Raw genomic sequence first — 17,916 nt, 5'->3', positions numbered from 1 at the left:
AGCAGATGTCAGATAGGCTGCTGGTGTCACCCAGTGGACAGAGAGGTTGATCACAGATAGGTGTCATGAAGAGAAATTTTTCTTTCTGCAGGAATAGCTTGTTCCTGAGTGATTAAAACAGCCTTAATTTTGCCATAGCAAAGATGACAAGATGTTTAAAATAACCTCTGTTCTACCGCCATGGCCGGCACTAAAATGTACAGAGCAAAGACAGGAAGCAGTGCACGTTCCATTAGCAAGAATCGAGCAAAGAATAACCAAACAACAATTAGTGGGTGCTCTCTCCTACTGGGAGAAAGTAATTAAAATAACCAAGCAAAACAGTGTTTGTGCTGGTGTTTATGGAAACGTGGGGGGATTATCAGAATCCAATTCATTGCAGTTCTGTGCAATGCAAAACATAATTGCATTTTAGTAGCCTAATGACAGCTTGCAACAGAGGTAAACAGCTTGTCAGCAGTGGTGGACAAGATCTGGAGAATCCTTTCCTCAAAGTGTTACAACAGTAATGCATTTCACAACATGCAATGTACACCTTGCATGCAAAACTTCAATGGAATAAATCACTTATAAATTAATCTCCTATAAAAAAATTCTAGTGTTTCCAGATCACGTATGAAAACTAAATATGTACTTACAACTAACATCAGTGCATGTTCCATCTTACACTTTTTCCTGATTTGTGAAGAGTACTTCTCAATGTTGCAAAATGGAAGCTTTCTTATTTTTTAAAGACTAAAATATGCTGTTGAGTGCTGTACATCAAGACTTTTTGCCAGAGAGGAAGCAGAAACGGGGTTAAGTACATATAGATGGCTAGATCATATATATAATATTCCTTTTCTAATACTGTGGCAACTGGCATGTGCTTCTTGCCCCTTGCAGGTGGAATGAGAATGACCTGATGCACTGAAATTCCTGGACTGCTCACAGGTATAGAAGAGTTGAGGCTGCTGGGACAAACAGACAGTACTCCTGAGGAGGAAAGATGAGCATTCTGCTCTCCTGATGGCTCAAATGTTCTTAAAATGCAGTCACTCACTTGTAACCAGATCACAGAAGTGGCATTGAAAGTTAAATAATGACTGCAATTGTTTTAAGATCCCAAAATCCTGCCAGAAGCTATGGTAGGTCTCTTTTCTAATAAGGAACCCTTAAGGAACCCTGTGAATGTGTCTGCAGACCTGATATCACGTGTGAGGGGGCGAAGGGAAGCCAGACAACCCAGAAGCAATAAGGGAAGTACAATTATATCATTAAGTAGGTGGTAAATTTTGCTTGACCAATTAAGCTAGTAACATTCCTTCTACGTAAGCCCTTATAAACTCAAATTTCTCTTTTAGATCAGATAGCAATGGTTATTTACACTGTAAATTTGATGGCAGGGGCTTCTTAATGTCTCAATTTCTCTTTGCAAATCTATTTTTGCAAAAGATTTGCAAATCTTTAACTTTTCCTAGAATTAAGAGCTCCTCTGATTTATAAAGCTGGACTTCAAAGTTGCAAACACAGAGGAGGTAGCTAGTCCCTGTGCAACTTCCTTACGGATTTGTCATAACTCTCTGGACCCCAGATTTTCAAAATCTTACGGTCTTACCATTAGTGGACAAAGGCCAACTGGACCAGCACTGTTGAGTTGAGGAGGCAATATAAAAACCTTTTTTCTACTTATTTCCCAAATAGGTTTTTGGGTCAATTTTCCAGGAGAAAGGAAAAATATGAAAATTTACATCTGAAAACATCCTTACTTTCTTCCTCTTAAAGGTAGATATTTAATTCAGATTTAGCCCTTGATTCTTAAGCTAAAAATCCTGTTAGTGCTGAAATGTATGGGAATTCCCTCAATGACTTCATGAAGGCCAGAAGGTCACTTCCTCTATGCTAGCTTTTAAAATGCAAATCAGAAATGATAGTTGCTGTGTGACCTATTTCTTAAGAACCTGGAAAATAAGACACAGTGAAAGAAGTAATTTGAATGCCTTAATTGGTACTGAAGCTGCACGTATGCAGACTCAAATCCTCTTAACATTTAAATTTCAGTGCAGCTCCACTCCTACCTAGTGGCAGGTGGAATACTTTGAATACAGAAGTCACTGATGTTTACTGTTTACTGTTGTGCTCTCTGTGCCAAGATGATAAAAATGCCTTTTCAGTCTCTACTACCACTTCTACTGTTAACTCTATTGAGAAATTTTCAGGTAACAGACAACATTCAGGGAACATTGAACAAAAAAACCCCATTCCTTGTTTTAAAGTGTTCATCATATTACTTATCTTTTGCTTTTCTGCCTTTCCAAACTTTAACTTCCTCATACTTCCAGTCCTTCTACATACAGACTTACACAAATATACTTTGTGCTGTGTATTTCCTTAGTACTTGGCCGTGTGAAGGGATGATGGCGCCTTTTATTAAATCACTGCTCACTACGTTTATACTGTAAGGAAAATTATCTGGTTTGAAATTTTCTAGCAGCATGCTTCTGTGTGGAATGTTTTTTCACTCATTTTTATTAGAAAGTGCTGATTCCTGGAAATCAAAATTATTCAATAGCAACAAAAAGATAGTTTTTCACACTGCTAACAAATGACAGATTTCTGCTCAACTGAAGCAAAAGCTTCTTGTGGTTACTAATCTTTGGGTCCCACGAGGCCCCAGAATTCACACACATACCACAGAGCTTCCTGGTACTCTGCCACAGAGTTCTCAAGTTTTAGGGCCCTGCTTTACATTAAGCAATTTTTCAGGGTTACTCCCTCAGCTGTTTCAGAAAACAGAACGATGTAAGGAATTCATCTAAGCTAGGATTAGCAATTTACTCCATCTTCAAAGATACAGATTTGAGTAATATTTAGTTTTCAGAAACAGAAAAAATTTTGGTAGGAAATTCTAGTATTTCTAAACTTTTGTTCTCCTCTGGAAATTTTTTTTTTAATATGAATTTCCTAATTTCCTGTAGAACACATATCGGAATGGGTGCCAGTTAGAATTTCTGGTGAGACAACTTTATAGACAGTTTAGCAACCAGATAAACATAGAATTTTATAAAAACAAACCTCTTTAAAGTTTTTAAACATGTGTTGGAAAAATATCTAACATCTGGTAAAACCCACCTGAGCACAAGGCTTACCTCTGTTTTTGTTTTTCCTGCATACAGCTGCTTTGTTTTGTCTTCACAAGTGTCCTTGTTTGTTTTTGAAGATGAGACAGACTGTTTTAATGTGCTCCTTAGTGGACATTTGATTGTCAATGAGGTGATCGTACTCCAGGTGTGGTAGATCAGAAATCTGATGATTACTTCTGCTGCACATCTTTCCTTCCTTTCCCATAATTCTGTGAAGCACAGTAGGTTAAGCAGCCTGGGATGTCACCCACAGCATGTCCCTGCCATGAGAAAGATGAAGTATCAGGGAGAGTGTTACCAAGTTAGATTAACAAATAAATCAAGTACAGATTGAAGAGCAGCAGAAAATTGTCTCTTTAAATGAGAAGCCTAGGCCCAGTCATCCCCAATTATTTAAGGCGTGCTGTCATCTCAGCATTTCAGGTGTTTCTTAAGGCCTGGTGCAACCAGGAGTGCTGCAGATCTCCTGGCTCCTGCCAAAACAGCCTCTGAAATCCAGCCAACAGGAGAAAAAAGGATGTGCTTTAACTAGATGAGCTAACCAGGCAGGCTTTGGTAGCAGCCAAGAGCAGACTTCAAAGGTTACTCCCTAATGATTTGAAGGTCTTGTAGGCATCTCTTATCTCAGGCAGTTGATTGTGGTATACTAATTTTATCTTTATGTGAATGTGCTACGTGTTGGCATTATTTGTCTTTTACAAGTGTGGTGAAGACTAATTTGTTTAAGAAGTCCTTTGTAAACTGGGGGGATTCTGTAGGTTGTTTGGTCCAGTAAAGCAGGCAGCAGGAATGCCAAGATCCAGAGCCTTATCTTTACACCTCCAATGAAGACATCATATCATCAATAAACACCTGCCACTCTGCTCTTGTTCACTCCTCTCTTGTTCCTTTAATTTTGCTCATTTTTAGACATTGTGGAGTTTGTAAAAAACTATCGTTGCTATTCGCCCATAGGAAAGGCATCAATAAAAGCGGACTTGCCTCAAAGAAAGGGAAGCTTGAACCACCAAAGATGCAGTGATAAATCATGTCACCTTTTCCTGTTAAAAGAAACTGCAGACACAACACAGGACAGCTGAGGATTGTTTAAGTTTGAAAAGCTCCTACTGTTCTTACCCACACACAATTTATCCCATGCAATGGTGTCATGGCTTGGAGGAACAGGTGAACTACTAGTAAACTCTTACCAGCAGTGTTTGCACTGGAGCCATTATTGTCCAGCCTTAGTTTAGATTCCTCACTGTGAATTAATGGCATACAGCACATTCCTTCTTTTATTTACACAGAGCCCAGACACAGGCAGCTTCTCTGATTTGATTTTACCATTCAGTAAAACAGAAGCCCTGCATGAGAAAACAATGGTAAGTAAGGGAAAGTTTAATGGCAAAATGAAACAGATGAGCAACTTGCATTAGCAAGATGTTCCATGCCTGGGTGAAGTCAGGTTTCAGAGGACTGCCAAGGGTATTGCAAATCTCTTTGCTTTAATGGATTGAATGAAAAGGCATTCACCTGAGACTAGCAGATTATTTAAAATCAAATATAGACCATCTTGTACTTGTAAAGGAAAGACTCAGCAAAGATGCTGTAAACAATTTCTCTCTGTTCTTCTGGCTGCCCTTACACATTTTTAGAGAAGGTAAACAAAGTAGCATGAATATGACTCTAAACAAACTCTGAGAAAGCAAGTCTGATGCTCAGATTTTCTATATATTACACTTGTCAGGTGGTGGCACTTGAAAGGGCAAAGCATCAATCAAGCACAAGATACATAGGGCTTGTATCTTCATAAATGCTGGTTTAGAGAAGCATTGCTCTCAAAGAGAGTTTTTGGAGGCAACTATCACAAATAGTATGTGATATAATGGCTAATAATACAAAAAATCCTATTTCCTAAAATAGTATTTAAAGATCTAATATGAGCATTTTTCCAAACCTTCACAACTGCAGCTTCATTGTTGCTGCGTTTAGAATTTCTTATGAAGTACTGATAAAAACATATCATGAAAAAAGAGTGTAAATTCTTGCTGTGTGGCATAAGTAAGCAGTCAGAAAAGAACCAGCTAGTGACCAGGGGGAAAACAGTTCTTTTATCTCTTCTCCTTGTCCCCCTCATTCACCTGACAGGATAAGAGTATGGTTCCTGCTACATGCTGTGAAGAGAAGCATCTATCTATAAAGAGAGGAGTTTCTTACTTGGGAGCTTGGCTGTTCTCTTTCCTCGTCCCTTGTGATCTCTGCATACCTGAGGTAATTGAGAGAGCATTTGCAGACTGAATTATGCCCTTCCTTAAGGGCTGCAGAGGAAGGTCAGACATTTTCTGAAGGTGTATGCAGCCAATTCCCAAAATACACCACCACTGCCAGAATCAGTGACAAAGGAGGCCTTGATTTGGGAACTGAGAGTGGTTTTGCACTTATAAATGTAACTCATCCACTCTGTGATACAAAATGGAGAGCTAATAAGTGACTGTTAATCACACAATTACAGAAACACAGAAATTATAACTATTTTTTGCTTCTTTTCAACAAAATCTTGGTTTGCATGCCAACATTCTGTATTCTCTAAAAATGTTAGAGGTTCTACCATGTGACAATGTGACCAGTAATTTAAATGCTGCAAATACTAATCTTTTTCAGATTTGCATCTGTGAATTACATCTTTTATAAGTCCTTTCAGAAGAAATTAATACAAAGATTCTGTGGCTAAAGATACTTAAGGGTTACATAGCCAAGAATCAGAAGAATTTTCTCATAATGAATTTTCTCTAATCTCCTCTAAATTTCATTTTTTTCCAATAGTTTGTCCAAATAATAGCAGTTTTAAAGGAAAGTATTTTCTGCTAGTAGAAAATATGGATGCAAAGAACTACTAAATGACAGGTAATGGCAATATATCTGGTTTTAATGATCTCTGATTATGATACTTAGGGCAGAGAATTGAAAGAATTAGCTGGTACTTAAAGGTGTAGCCCAGAGCAGGATATGAATTATGTTGCCTACTGCCCAGCTTCTCATAACCATGACCATGTCTAGTGTGGGAGAGTCCTTGGGGTGCAGAAGCCTCACAGACAGAAGTGGAAGCAGACACTAACAGGACTCCAAACACAAGGGTACTAGTCTTAGAATCCACCTCTTGAAGAAAGACAATCACCAGCTATACTTAAATTTAAAGAGAATATTTATCACTCCTGTTATGATTACTCACTGATTTCATTGTAAGACAATCAGATATTTGCTGGCTTATGAAGTTTTGCTGTGTATTAACTATTTGGATTGCTGACAAATAAAAAACCAAAAACTAGAGCTATTTTATTGCTATAAAAAAAAGATTATTTGATTTTTGGAAAAGAAGAACATTAATTGAGAGATTCTTTCTGACTATAAGAATCACTGTTTAAAATTTAGAAGGAAGATAATTAATAAGAAACAAAGGGCAAAGAACAAAGACAAATTCTGATTTATCACAAGGTTTAGACCATTTTTGGTGTTTCCAGCTGAAAGATGAAATAACAGTTACAAGTATTTAAAATGCCACTAACTACAGACAATATTATGATGCAAGCAAATATCACCTTCCATATCCATTTTCAAAAAACTAAAGTTTAGCTTATGAAATATAGTTTGAATTTTTGTTTCCAAACAAATAAAAGATAGGTTAGATTTTGAATATGTTCATTTACTAGTTTATCTTCCCTCATTTAGACTGTTTTCCTTGCCATGTAAGCAGAAAGCTGTGCAAATGAGAAGTTGGGAGATTTTTGCTAAATATAGTGGTGTTAGTAGTAGTAGCTTCATGGATTGTGTTCTAAGCTACACATTGTGGACATCTTACAAGTTGTCATTTAATAACTGAAAAATTGAATTTCCCAGAAGTTCAGGACTAAATCAAAATTCCTCTTCAAATTAATAAGATGTATACATGCTACCTATATGCAATGCATGCTTTTACTTTTTCTAGGCTAAATGGTTTCATACATAACAGGAAGATGGAAATAAAATCTAAACAAACAGAACACTATTTTTGTTTTACTTGGTTCATAGATTTCTTCTGCCTTTCCAACTGTTTCATAAATTTATTTTTCCTGACTGGAAAATCACTCAAAAAATCTATTTCACCAAAACATGTTTCAATCTAACTACAAGACAGCCTTTGTCATAAAGATGTAGAGTTTTGGCTGGATAGTTAACCTAAATGGACAGACAGCACACTGCATGAAAGTCAAGATCAGACAGATATCAATCAGGATTTCTTGGGGCCTCATTCAGTACCCACCTCCTACATCACAATAAATTATAGCTACCTCTGAATGGACAGTCAGTATACTTAGTATTTTCTCTGGCAGATCAGGGAATTCTAGATAAACTACAGATAATATTTAACCATCCTTTCAGAGGAAAAAAGAATATTCACCTATGTTCTGGCTGCACCTAAATACACTGGAGGTAGGGTGGTAGAGACTTAATCAGAAATTGTGAATAGAGAATAATTAAATAATTAAGGAAACTAGACTGAAAAAATAAAGGCAGGAATAGGAACCTAACTACATCGAAATAACTGTCCCTTTAGGCCAGACCTAGGTGGACATTGGCATAAATCCACAGGAGTTTATATTTAATCTCTAGACACTCTTAATTTCATCAGTCAGTGGCAAGGCAGTTAGCACATTTAAAAGGAAATAAACCTGGGGGGTGTATTTATGGGAAAGCTCATCAATTCCAGAGTTTGCAGTGAAAATAATGTTTTTAAAGGGCCTTTACAAAATACAGTCCTGTAGCAGTTACAACACACCAACCCTTCAAACTGGAAGAGCCGCACCCAGCAGCGGTGCCAAAGAGGAGCACACACCTTCATGTTGCTACTTGTAGAAGAAGCTAATTGCAAAGAACCCTGTAATCCTCACTGTGATGGATTCATTAACTTTAAAGGGCTAAAAAAGATCTACTAACTCCAACAAGCTTTCATATTTATGTTTGCATGGAAGAATCATACTGACGTCTCAAAGAGTGTCCAAGACAGTTGGTCATAGGGGAGGAAATTATCAATTACTCAAGGATGAAGTCTACAAACAAGTTTTAGTACTTTCATTCTCATTTAAATCCCGCAGAGTTAGCTTGTAGCTTAAGAACTGTGGACAGAGACAGCTCCCAGACCTTTGTCTGATGACTTCTGTCTAAAGTAAATGTACTGAGACTGTGCATGTTTTGGAAGGTGGTGCTGCATGGCAGGAAGATGCTCTCTTCCTCTCAAGCCATGTATACTTCTGAGGCAGAGGCTGAGGAGTCACACATGGACAGAATTGGGGAGCTCCAGTCCTTGCTTTCCCTTTAACTACAGTGGGAAGGATTTGGACAGTGTTTAGACCCCAGGAAAAAAGTAACATTTTAGTGCATAAAAAGTTCTTTCTTAAAATTGTGGTCACTAAAGCCCTTAGCACTGTTTGTGCACATGGACCATGAAGAACGCCCTGGTGACACCAAGCAGGGGTCTTGGAACTGTTGCTATTTAATCCAAAAGTCAGTTTGCACCAGCCTTTTCCAGACTGACATTCCTACCCCTTCAAATATTATGTTCAAAAACTAACAGCTTTACTAGACTCATTAACATTTTCATAAGGCTTCTGAAAACATGAAATTAATTTGATATATTTGTTAAATTATATGATCTGTAACGTTCTGTAATCTGTATTTGATAACACAAAGTCTTTCAATAATTATATGCCTTCAATTTTGCACACTTAGTAAAAACCAAAACTGTAGATGCAGCATGGTATTTTGAAATATCATGAAGATTTGAATATGCCTGCAGATTTTACAGAATAAACAAAAGTCAGTTTACAGAAAAAAAAAAGAAAACAAACAAGTCCAAGTAAGAATATTTGCCTATATGAAACAGCCATGGCAGCTCTTCAGAATTTTATTGCCATTTGTTTGAAGTTATTCCTCTGTATCAGCTGCCAGCCTGATAGCATGAGCCAAGTAAAGAATTTGGTATGGGCTTGGATACCTGTCATTCTGTCAGGGCCTTATGTAGGCCTTGTATAAACTGCTAGGCAGAGCGCCAGTAGTTCTGTAGTGGGCAGCAGGAATTTAAAAAATCACTGATCCAACCCCTGTAAATAATGGGTTTGTTTACAAACTCCATGCCTGAACGCAGGCTTACTGACTGGGGTCACAAATGTTCTACCTCTGTTTCTGGAATTTTTGCAGTGTGTTAGGACCAGCTCTGGTAACCAAAAAAGCAGTGAGAGCCTTTTCATGGACTTCAGTGGAAAATGGATGAGGCCTAAGTAAGGCAAACAACTGCCTGCTAGTGAATATGCCCAAAAGCAAAATGAGGAATGGTTCATTTTCCTTGTTCATTTTCCCAAGCTCAGAAAAGACATTTACAAGACGCTTTCAGCTGGGAGGATGGACCTCTGTTGAAATCCTGAATTAAAACAGTTCCAGGCAATTTGCTTTTCCTTCTTCTTGCCAAGATGCTACTTGAGTAAAACAGAGGTAAAGATACCCACTCATGAAGGTGCTGTTGGGAGAGATGTTCTTTGTAAAGAACATGCTGACAAGAGAGGCTGTGGATGTCCTGTTCCTGGAAGTGTCCAAGACTGGGCTCGATGGGACCCTGAGCAACCTGGTCTAGTGCAAGGTGTCCCTGCCCATGGCAGGAGGGTAGGAACTCGATGATCTTCAAGGTTCCTTCCAACCCAAACAATTCTCTGATTCTATGATGTGCTAAAGAAATACAAGCATCATGTTCCCTGCAATCAAGATACCTTAGAGAGAACAGAAGATGTGAAATTGAAAACAAAAAAAAGAAAAAAAAAGAAAAAAAAAAAGAAAACAACAAGAAAAGTAAAGCAATAAATATTACTTGTGCTGTACCTGGCTGGGCACACCTGCCACCCCAAGGCTATTTCCATTCTCTGACCATTCATTTGTATTAGTCACCAGACCTCCTTCCTGATTAAGCATCACTGTTAGGCTGCTGCTGCAAACAAGCAGAAATACGAAACCTGTTTTTCCTGGTGTATTTCGTGAAGCCACGAAATCCAAGAAGCTCTCTTTGATCTACGAGTCCTTAATTAAAGAGCCACTTTGCATATCTGCTCCTTCATCTGACTTTTCTCATGGTACAGACCTGTGAGGAAGGTGTCAGTTTTTATCCCTGTGATACAGACTAGAGTTGGCTTAAATTCTTGGTTTAGTAATTCAAATTTAAAAAGGAACTGTTGTTAAATGCTGTGATATTAATGCAGTTTCCAATTACTAGTAAATTCCTAGGAGTTCTAAAATACTTCAAAATCTATTGTAACATTTAAAGAAAGAAAAAATAAGGTCAAATAGCATGTAGATGTCATGCATGTGTGAGCTCTCACTTGGCCATTTCAGGAACATTTTTATGTCTCTATATTTAATATTTATTAAGAATAACATGGATGGGGATAATATTATCCAGAAGAAAAATGCTGATGTTCAATTTACAAGGTCTAGTGGGCCTGAATCTTCAGAGGAAATCACCTGTGTGCTTTCCCAGAAGAAGGGATCTGTTTTTACAGCTGCACTTGAAATTGACACAGAGGATATAGAAAATACCAGCGTTCATCCCGCAGTTTAACAACAGACCCCTTTATAGGAGACCCACCCTTAAAATGAAGAAAGCTGTATAGAAGGATAAGCATCCAAACAAATCCTTGCAATTGTTTTAACAAGATGGCTTAACACAAACCTAGGAGAATGAATGAAACCCAGTGAAATAAATAGAACAAAAATGAAGATATAAAATTATGAGCAACACTTTTTAAACGGCTTTTCTTAAAACAGGCATCTATTAAGATTTCAAAAAGACAATTATAGCTTTAATTTCTATCCTTATTAAAAACAGACTAGAAAATGGGGCTGGAAGAGACATACAGATGCATTTAACTGGAGGAGCCAAACAACTGCAAGTATTTGGTGGTGATCACCTACAAATATGTCAGTTCCTTGTTGTATATAAACTTTTTGGGATTAGGTCAGTAGCCCTGATTTCTCCTTTAAGTTATGCCAGTTATTTTTAATATGAAAAATTATAATTATGATTGAAGAATGCATAGAACAAATAGCATTTCATCAGCTCTTTTTATGACCTACATGATGCATTGTGCCTCACTGCATTGTGAGGCACTAAGAACTGGTGAAGGAGACAAAAGTGTGCCTGCAATTTGCCCCTATGAAATATCCACCTGCAGCTCATGTCATGTATTCCTGGCTCCCAATAGCCTGCTGGTCTCCTTTGCATATTTAAATTTTCTAGTAAGCCAAAGTGCATCCTGTCTTCACAACAAAGGGGAAGTTCAATTTTCAAAGTGATTTCTATCTAGCTTAGCAATTTAGATAACACTGTGCTTTGGGGCTGCATTTGACTCCTAGAAAAGACTTGTGGAGGGGACAAGAGCCTTCACCTCCATGTTTCTTCTCCATGGTCCTTCAGCTCCATCTGACTTGCACACAAGATAGAAGTGGTGTTTTTCCTCTTCCCAAGTCAACATTCTCCAATGCCAAACTCTCCAAAGACTATTCATCTGTTTGAGCAAAATTCTGGCCATCAAAGACTGAGCCCAGTTTTATGTTTGAGTGAAGAGGGTAGATGAAAAACAATCAACCAAAATAGACCCAGCCCATTGTTAGACACCCAACTAAGATATGACTCCAGGCTGCAGAAAAAAAGTTAGGTTGCACAACATATCACCTCTCTCATGTCCATTATTGTTCACATTGTTCATGTCCTTGTATAGCTTCATGCTCTCTGCACTAATTTGCAGCTTCAATGAACTGCTCATAGCACACCTCCCTGCCTGCTAGGAAGGCAGATGCTGCCATGTTCAAAAGAGATGCTAGTTCCAACTATAATGAGACCTGAATAAGGGCTAAATATGCTGGTATAGAAACCCTCCATGGGAGTTTACAGAGCTCTGGCAAACAGTGAGATGCTCAGAGGACAGCTAAAATGAGAGTCAAGGAGTTATTATTCTCTAGTTTTATGGCTTCTGTTACATGCCTCTGCAGAGAACACAGGGACCAGCACTCTCTATCAGCTCTGTATCCTGGGTATTGGGTCCAGGTGCATATAGATAAGTGAAGCCACTAACCCAGTCATGTCCTTCCTTGAACAAGCAGTTTGGGAGAAATGGAAGATGAACAAAGCCCTCAGTACAAAATCCACCCACTTGACTAAGCACATCTTGCTGATTCCTCAATTCCCTCCCCAAGCAGTATCAGCCTTAAGTGGCAGATTTCTGTTATGTTTCCTTAAGACCTCTCTACAGGGAATTATATGATTTTGCAATCTTTTAAATTATGTTTCACATGAGAATCCTGAGGAGCCTTGTAAACATTGATGGTCAATATTATTCAATACAGTAGTCTCAGACAGAAAGGGATCTAGTAAGATGTCCAAGATCATGCAAGTTGCCTGGGGTTAAGCTGGCACCAGAAATGACCACACCGACCTACACACAGCACAAAGCAGAGATTCTTTGATGTGAAGAGCAGTCAACTTTGAAAGTCTATCTGATTTTTTTACTTCACCTTCACCACCTTGTATTCCATACACCTGTTGTGCAGCTCTTCATTGCTATTGCTTCCTTTATCCTTCTGAGAAAGAACAATAATTTAAATATTTTAAAGTTTCTTTATCTAACAGCCAAATTTAAATCTATTTCAGTACCATGACTGATCTTGAGAAAGAAGCAGAGAGAGTTTGAGGCTGGCTAAACTAACCCAAACCGAGGAGGCATGTATTTAGTCCTGCTTTTGGCTGACATCTTTTTCAATCAGACACTCTATGTGCACTATGTTCTATGTTCTACATGTATACATGGGCACATGCCTCCAGTACTTTTATCTGTTAGTCCTGAAGCAGTTATAAAAATGTGCAGGTCATCACAGTAGTATTAGGGAAACAAAATCACTAAAGGAAAAAATGAGCACAGAAGCTGGTTAATTTTGAGGTAAGCTAATTAGGTAAAACATCAGCTGATAAAAATCAAAGTAATGTTATTTTTTCAGCCAATCTTTCTTGCTGTTCCAATTTTGCCATAAAATATTGCTCAGTATAAACTTTTTGCTGACCAGGCTAAGCATAAGTATTTAAGAACTCTAAGCCAACTCTTATGGCACTAACACAGGACAGCATCAGCATATAGCACTATCAGAAACAGCATTTTACTTCTAACCTGATAGGCCAACAGGGTCTGCAAATCCTTGCAAACGTGCTCAGATCTTATGGAAGGCAACACTTTGCTTGTAGGGGGACCTCATGATCTATTTGTGCCATAAAAGTTATCTTCAACTAGATGATCAAAGCAGCTGACTGCAGAGCTTTGGGGAAGGTGGTAATATGGAAGACCCCAGAGCACTTGCACCACAGACAGTCTGAGGTATTCTCAGTGTTTGAATGAGCTCTGTGCTCTTCTTATGACAATTGCAGGCCAGGATCCAGAATCCATGAGGGTAAATGACAGACACATTTCAGAGAGTTCTCTAAAACAGGTAATTCTAAGACATGGTATGTCTCATAGGGGGGAAGACAATAGCACTTGTTTAAATAATCAGAAAATATGATGTTTCCTGGGAAAGCCCCAAACAATAACCTTTTTTGTTGCTCTTTTCTTGGCTTTGCAAATACATTACTTAGCAATTGGAAGGTGACATACAGAGGCCAGCCAAAAAATGCAAACTCCATGTTTTGCTGCAGCATCCAGTCTTTTGGACTTTGGGCCACTCAGTTCCCCAAGGAGTCAAGCAGTGATAATAACCCATTTAATGAGGAATAATATGCCAGTGTACTATATTATACAATACATTGTAACATATGCACTTCACACATGGAAAACTGCTGATTTTATACAGCCTCTAACTACTAAACCTATTATTATGAATGATGATTGTCCACATAAGATTAAATCTGAATATGCTTATAATTTTGCCAGTGTACAGGAACTGTCAGTTAAATAGCAAGGTACAACAGCAGAAATTCAGAAACTGTGCTGCAGATACAAAATTATACAGGTTAACTTTAATAACTTGTAAGTAATTAATACTTACAATTACTTATCAGCAAAGATTTTTTTCATTTAAACTGAGCCTGCTTTATAAATTTCAATGTTTCTTCCTTGAAGAATTGATCAACCAGTGTAGATCTTAACTATCCTGATACCTCCCCATTCCTTTATACTATTTAAGCAGTTTAGTTGGTAATCAGAGAATGGATGATGTATTTGGAAGCTACCACACATATTAAACACTTCTCCAGTTCTGTGCAGGGATCCTCCAGGGTGTTAAGGCTATCTTGTACTACGATACAAGGCTTAAATATAAGCAGCATGAAGAAGTCTAGAGCTTGTCCTGTAATACAACTGTGGCTGCAGCTGCACTATGGCAGGTATATTTTACTTAGTAAGTTATTCAGAAACAAGAACTTAATGGGTAAGAGTTGTAGACACAGAAATCCATGACCTCCTGCTGGTCATTCCCTTTATCAAATCAATAAAATAAGCCTGCAATGACAGACTAAGCAAATGGGAGCTCCCAAGAGACAGGAAAGGGTATGGACAGGTTAGTAGAAGCTGGTTGTCTCAACCCAGGTGTTCATCTGGGATTAGGAAAACTCCAACAGCTGCCAGACTATACAGTGCACTTGCAGATGCACTGGCAGAGTGCTGAAAAGAAGTGTGCATAATCTTGAGATTGCTGACACAGAAGAGTAAGAGGCTGTCCATGAGCACAAGAGCTAAGGGTGGAATCAATACTCTTGCAAACTTAATAGCTCAGAGACACCAAGAGCATGCAACTCTACACCAGAGCATTTCAGAAATTATTTGTTACAGCCAGAAAAAAGTGGACACCACATTTTCAGAAAACAACAGAAGAGATGGCATCATTTCATTCAGTGCCTGTTTATTTGGTTATGGAGCTGATCCTCCGTGCTAGGATGCTGGTTGTCTCTGCAGCACTTTTAACCTTCACCAGCCAAGGAATTTCAGTTCTGCAGCCCCAGTGGCACCTGACCAACTTCATGGCCAGCATTAGGAAGAAAATGAACAAATGCTTTTCCTTTTTTTTTTTTCACATGGCAATGTCCTTAAAGAAATCAAAAGATCAGTGCAGAGTAAGCAGTTCTTCCCTCAGATCGTCTGTCCATGTTTTAGGCAGAACTAAACTAAGATATAATGCCTTGTGAAGAACTTTTTATTTAGTCCATTAGTTCTCTCATTCAGAGCAAAAGTGGGATTATGTCAAATATATGTGATCAGATGATTTCCAGTAGGAAAAGGCTTAATATGATACCTGAAAGCATTTAGACACCCTGTATTCTACTAGCAAAGAGTAGTGGATCTGCAGTGGCTATGTAGAAAACCTTGTTGGCAGATGATCAGAGATAATCAGAGAAAGACTGGATATTTTAAAAAAAAATTATATCCAAAAATCAAGGAGAATTATTGGTTGACAATTTCTCCCTTATGCTAATCCATACTTCAGTTAAATCAGACACTCAGAACAGCTATTCAGGTATTGCATAATTCTAACCACCTCTGCTAAGAGCCATATAACTCTTACCTCTTTCTTCCCAGATGTTGGATGAGAGTGAGAAGCTGATTGTGATGGGTGCCTGACTGGCATCAATTTGCACAGCAGGAGCTAGACAGGAAGAAAACAGATTGCAGTGCTTAGATCATATATTAAAGGGCAAGTCTGCTTTCAAAAACATAAACCCAAAGGTGCTTTTGGGTTTTTTTTTTTGTTTTGGCTTTTTTTTTTAAGAGGAAGACTACAGTAGCACCTAGAGATCTAGAACAGGCTTGACCCCAACCTGTGGTTCTGCACTGAGGATTACTTACACTTGCTGAATGAAATGCTCTGGATGCAAATATTTTTGCTGGTGCAATATGTTATGACTCTATCACTCACCTTGAAAGAGGAGACTAAAAATGCTTTGATAAACGCTTTGAAACATTGCCCAGTTTCACTGGCTTTGTTCTTCTAAGTGTTTGTACCTCTTGCTTCAGCTGCAAAGTTATTTCATCATGTCCTAAAACACTGCTATGCAGAGAACTGCAGTATAACAAGCTGTAAAGTGGAGCATGTTGGATTAAGCAGCCAGCTGAGAGTGTAGACTTAACAGAAAGTGCTTTCTACCCTTTGGAAGCCAAACATTACAACACAGCACATTTGCACAGCATGACCTTACCTTTACTTCCAAGAGACAAGCTTGGTGCTGTCTCAGGTTTTCTTCTTTCCTTTGCAGTGCAGGCTGGTAAAGCACAGCTTTTCTTGCATTGTTCTCTTCCAATGGCAGTGATTTCACACTCTATATTTGGATTCAAGAGCACCACTTCCAACCTCCTCTGAGACTTGGCTTCACCTGGTTCCACACTTTTGTACATTAGTACATTCTGGGGCTAGTTATGGTAATCAATCCCCTCACTGAGCTCTCTCCAGCAACAGGTTAGCATGTTGCCAGTCTCATACCCAGCAAGGAGCTGCAATTTCTGTCCAAGTTCCTGCAATATGCTGGCAGCCACGGACTTACTCAATATGTTCAGTGGTGAGGGCTCATCTACCTGTGGGATCAAAGATGTTGGGCAGATCCTTGGGTTTGAGCCCTTCATAGTGGTTTTACACAGGGACACATCATAAAACTGGATATTTTTATTTTCTAGTTGTATCACTCTTAAGAAAGCATCTTCATGCCTTTTGGTATGCTCCTCTGTACAGATGACACGCCTGCCTTGAATTGGGCTGAGGAGAAAAAAACAGCTGTATTATTCAGTGAGACCAGTGCCAGTTAAAAACCCCAGAAAGCAGACTGGTTATCTTTGCTGCCACACTCATATCTGAACAGGCTGGCAGAGTGCCCCTACATAGCTGAGACTGAGCTACATTTCCTCCCAAGGAAGACAGTCCTAGATCAAGCTTAGAAACACCTGTGCAGAGCAGCATCAGGAGATTTGGTGCAGCCAGTGCCAAACCAGGATCCCTGCTGAAGTGCAATACAATGTAATTTAACATGGTTATTGATTTCTCCTCTCCTATGTTAAATTATTTACTCTTGCTCCAGAGAATGATAACCAAATAAATCTAAAATTTTCCTTTCTTAGATGTCACATGCAAAGAACTTTTTGATGTAATAAAACTTTGAGTGTCTAAAAACATTTTCTCCAGCAGCTACTCATTCTATCTAATCTATTTTCTGTTGGGCTTTTTTTTTTTCCCAGTTTGGAAACTGTGATTTTTTCTATCATTTTGAGAGGGCCATATTTATTATAATTAGAGGCATGCCAATGTGGAAAATTTCTTAATAATTTTTTTGAGTTCTAAAATCTAAAATACAAGTCTTCAAGCCTCTAAACACAAACTTTGCTGTAACCATACAGTTACCCTTTCCAGTTTCAATGGTAGCTTCTTTCAGTCTCTGAATGCACACAAATAAGTTCATAAACTGAAACAATCTAGAGTAAATTTCTGAAATTCCAAAGCAAGTCCAGCAAAACAAGGTTTTTCCTTGGAACAAACATATCAGTTTAAAGCAAATGTGATGAGATCTGAACTTAAAACCCAGTTATCCCGGGAAGTCACACCCCAGAGGAATGCTGTGAACACTGTCTCCCAGTACATTAGTCAGCAGACATGAATTTCATGAAATTCACAGAGCTCTGCTATATGCTATTGTTCAGTCCAAGCCAAAACAATAGAACAAAGCTGTTCTGTGGCATTATATAACTAACTCTTCAAAGTTTTTAAATTAAATATATTA

The sequence above is a fragment of the Molothrus aeneus genome, chromosome 5, assembly GCF_037042795.1.
Source record: "Molothrus aeneus isolate 106 chromosome 5, BPBGC_Maene_1.0, whole genome shotgun sequence".
Lineage (NCBI taxonomy): Eukaryota > Metazoa > Chordata > Aves > Passeriformes > Icteridae > Molothrus > Molothrus aeneus.
This window is presented reverse-complemented; position numbering follows the sequence as displayed.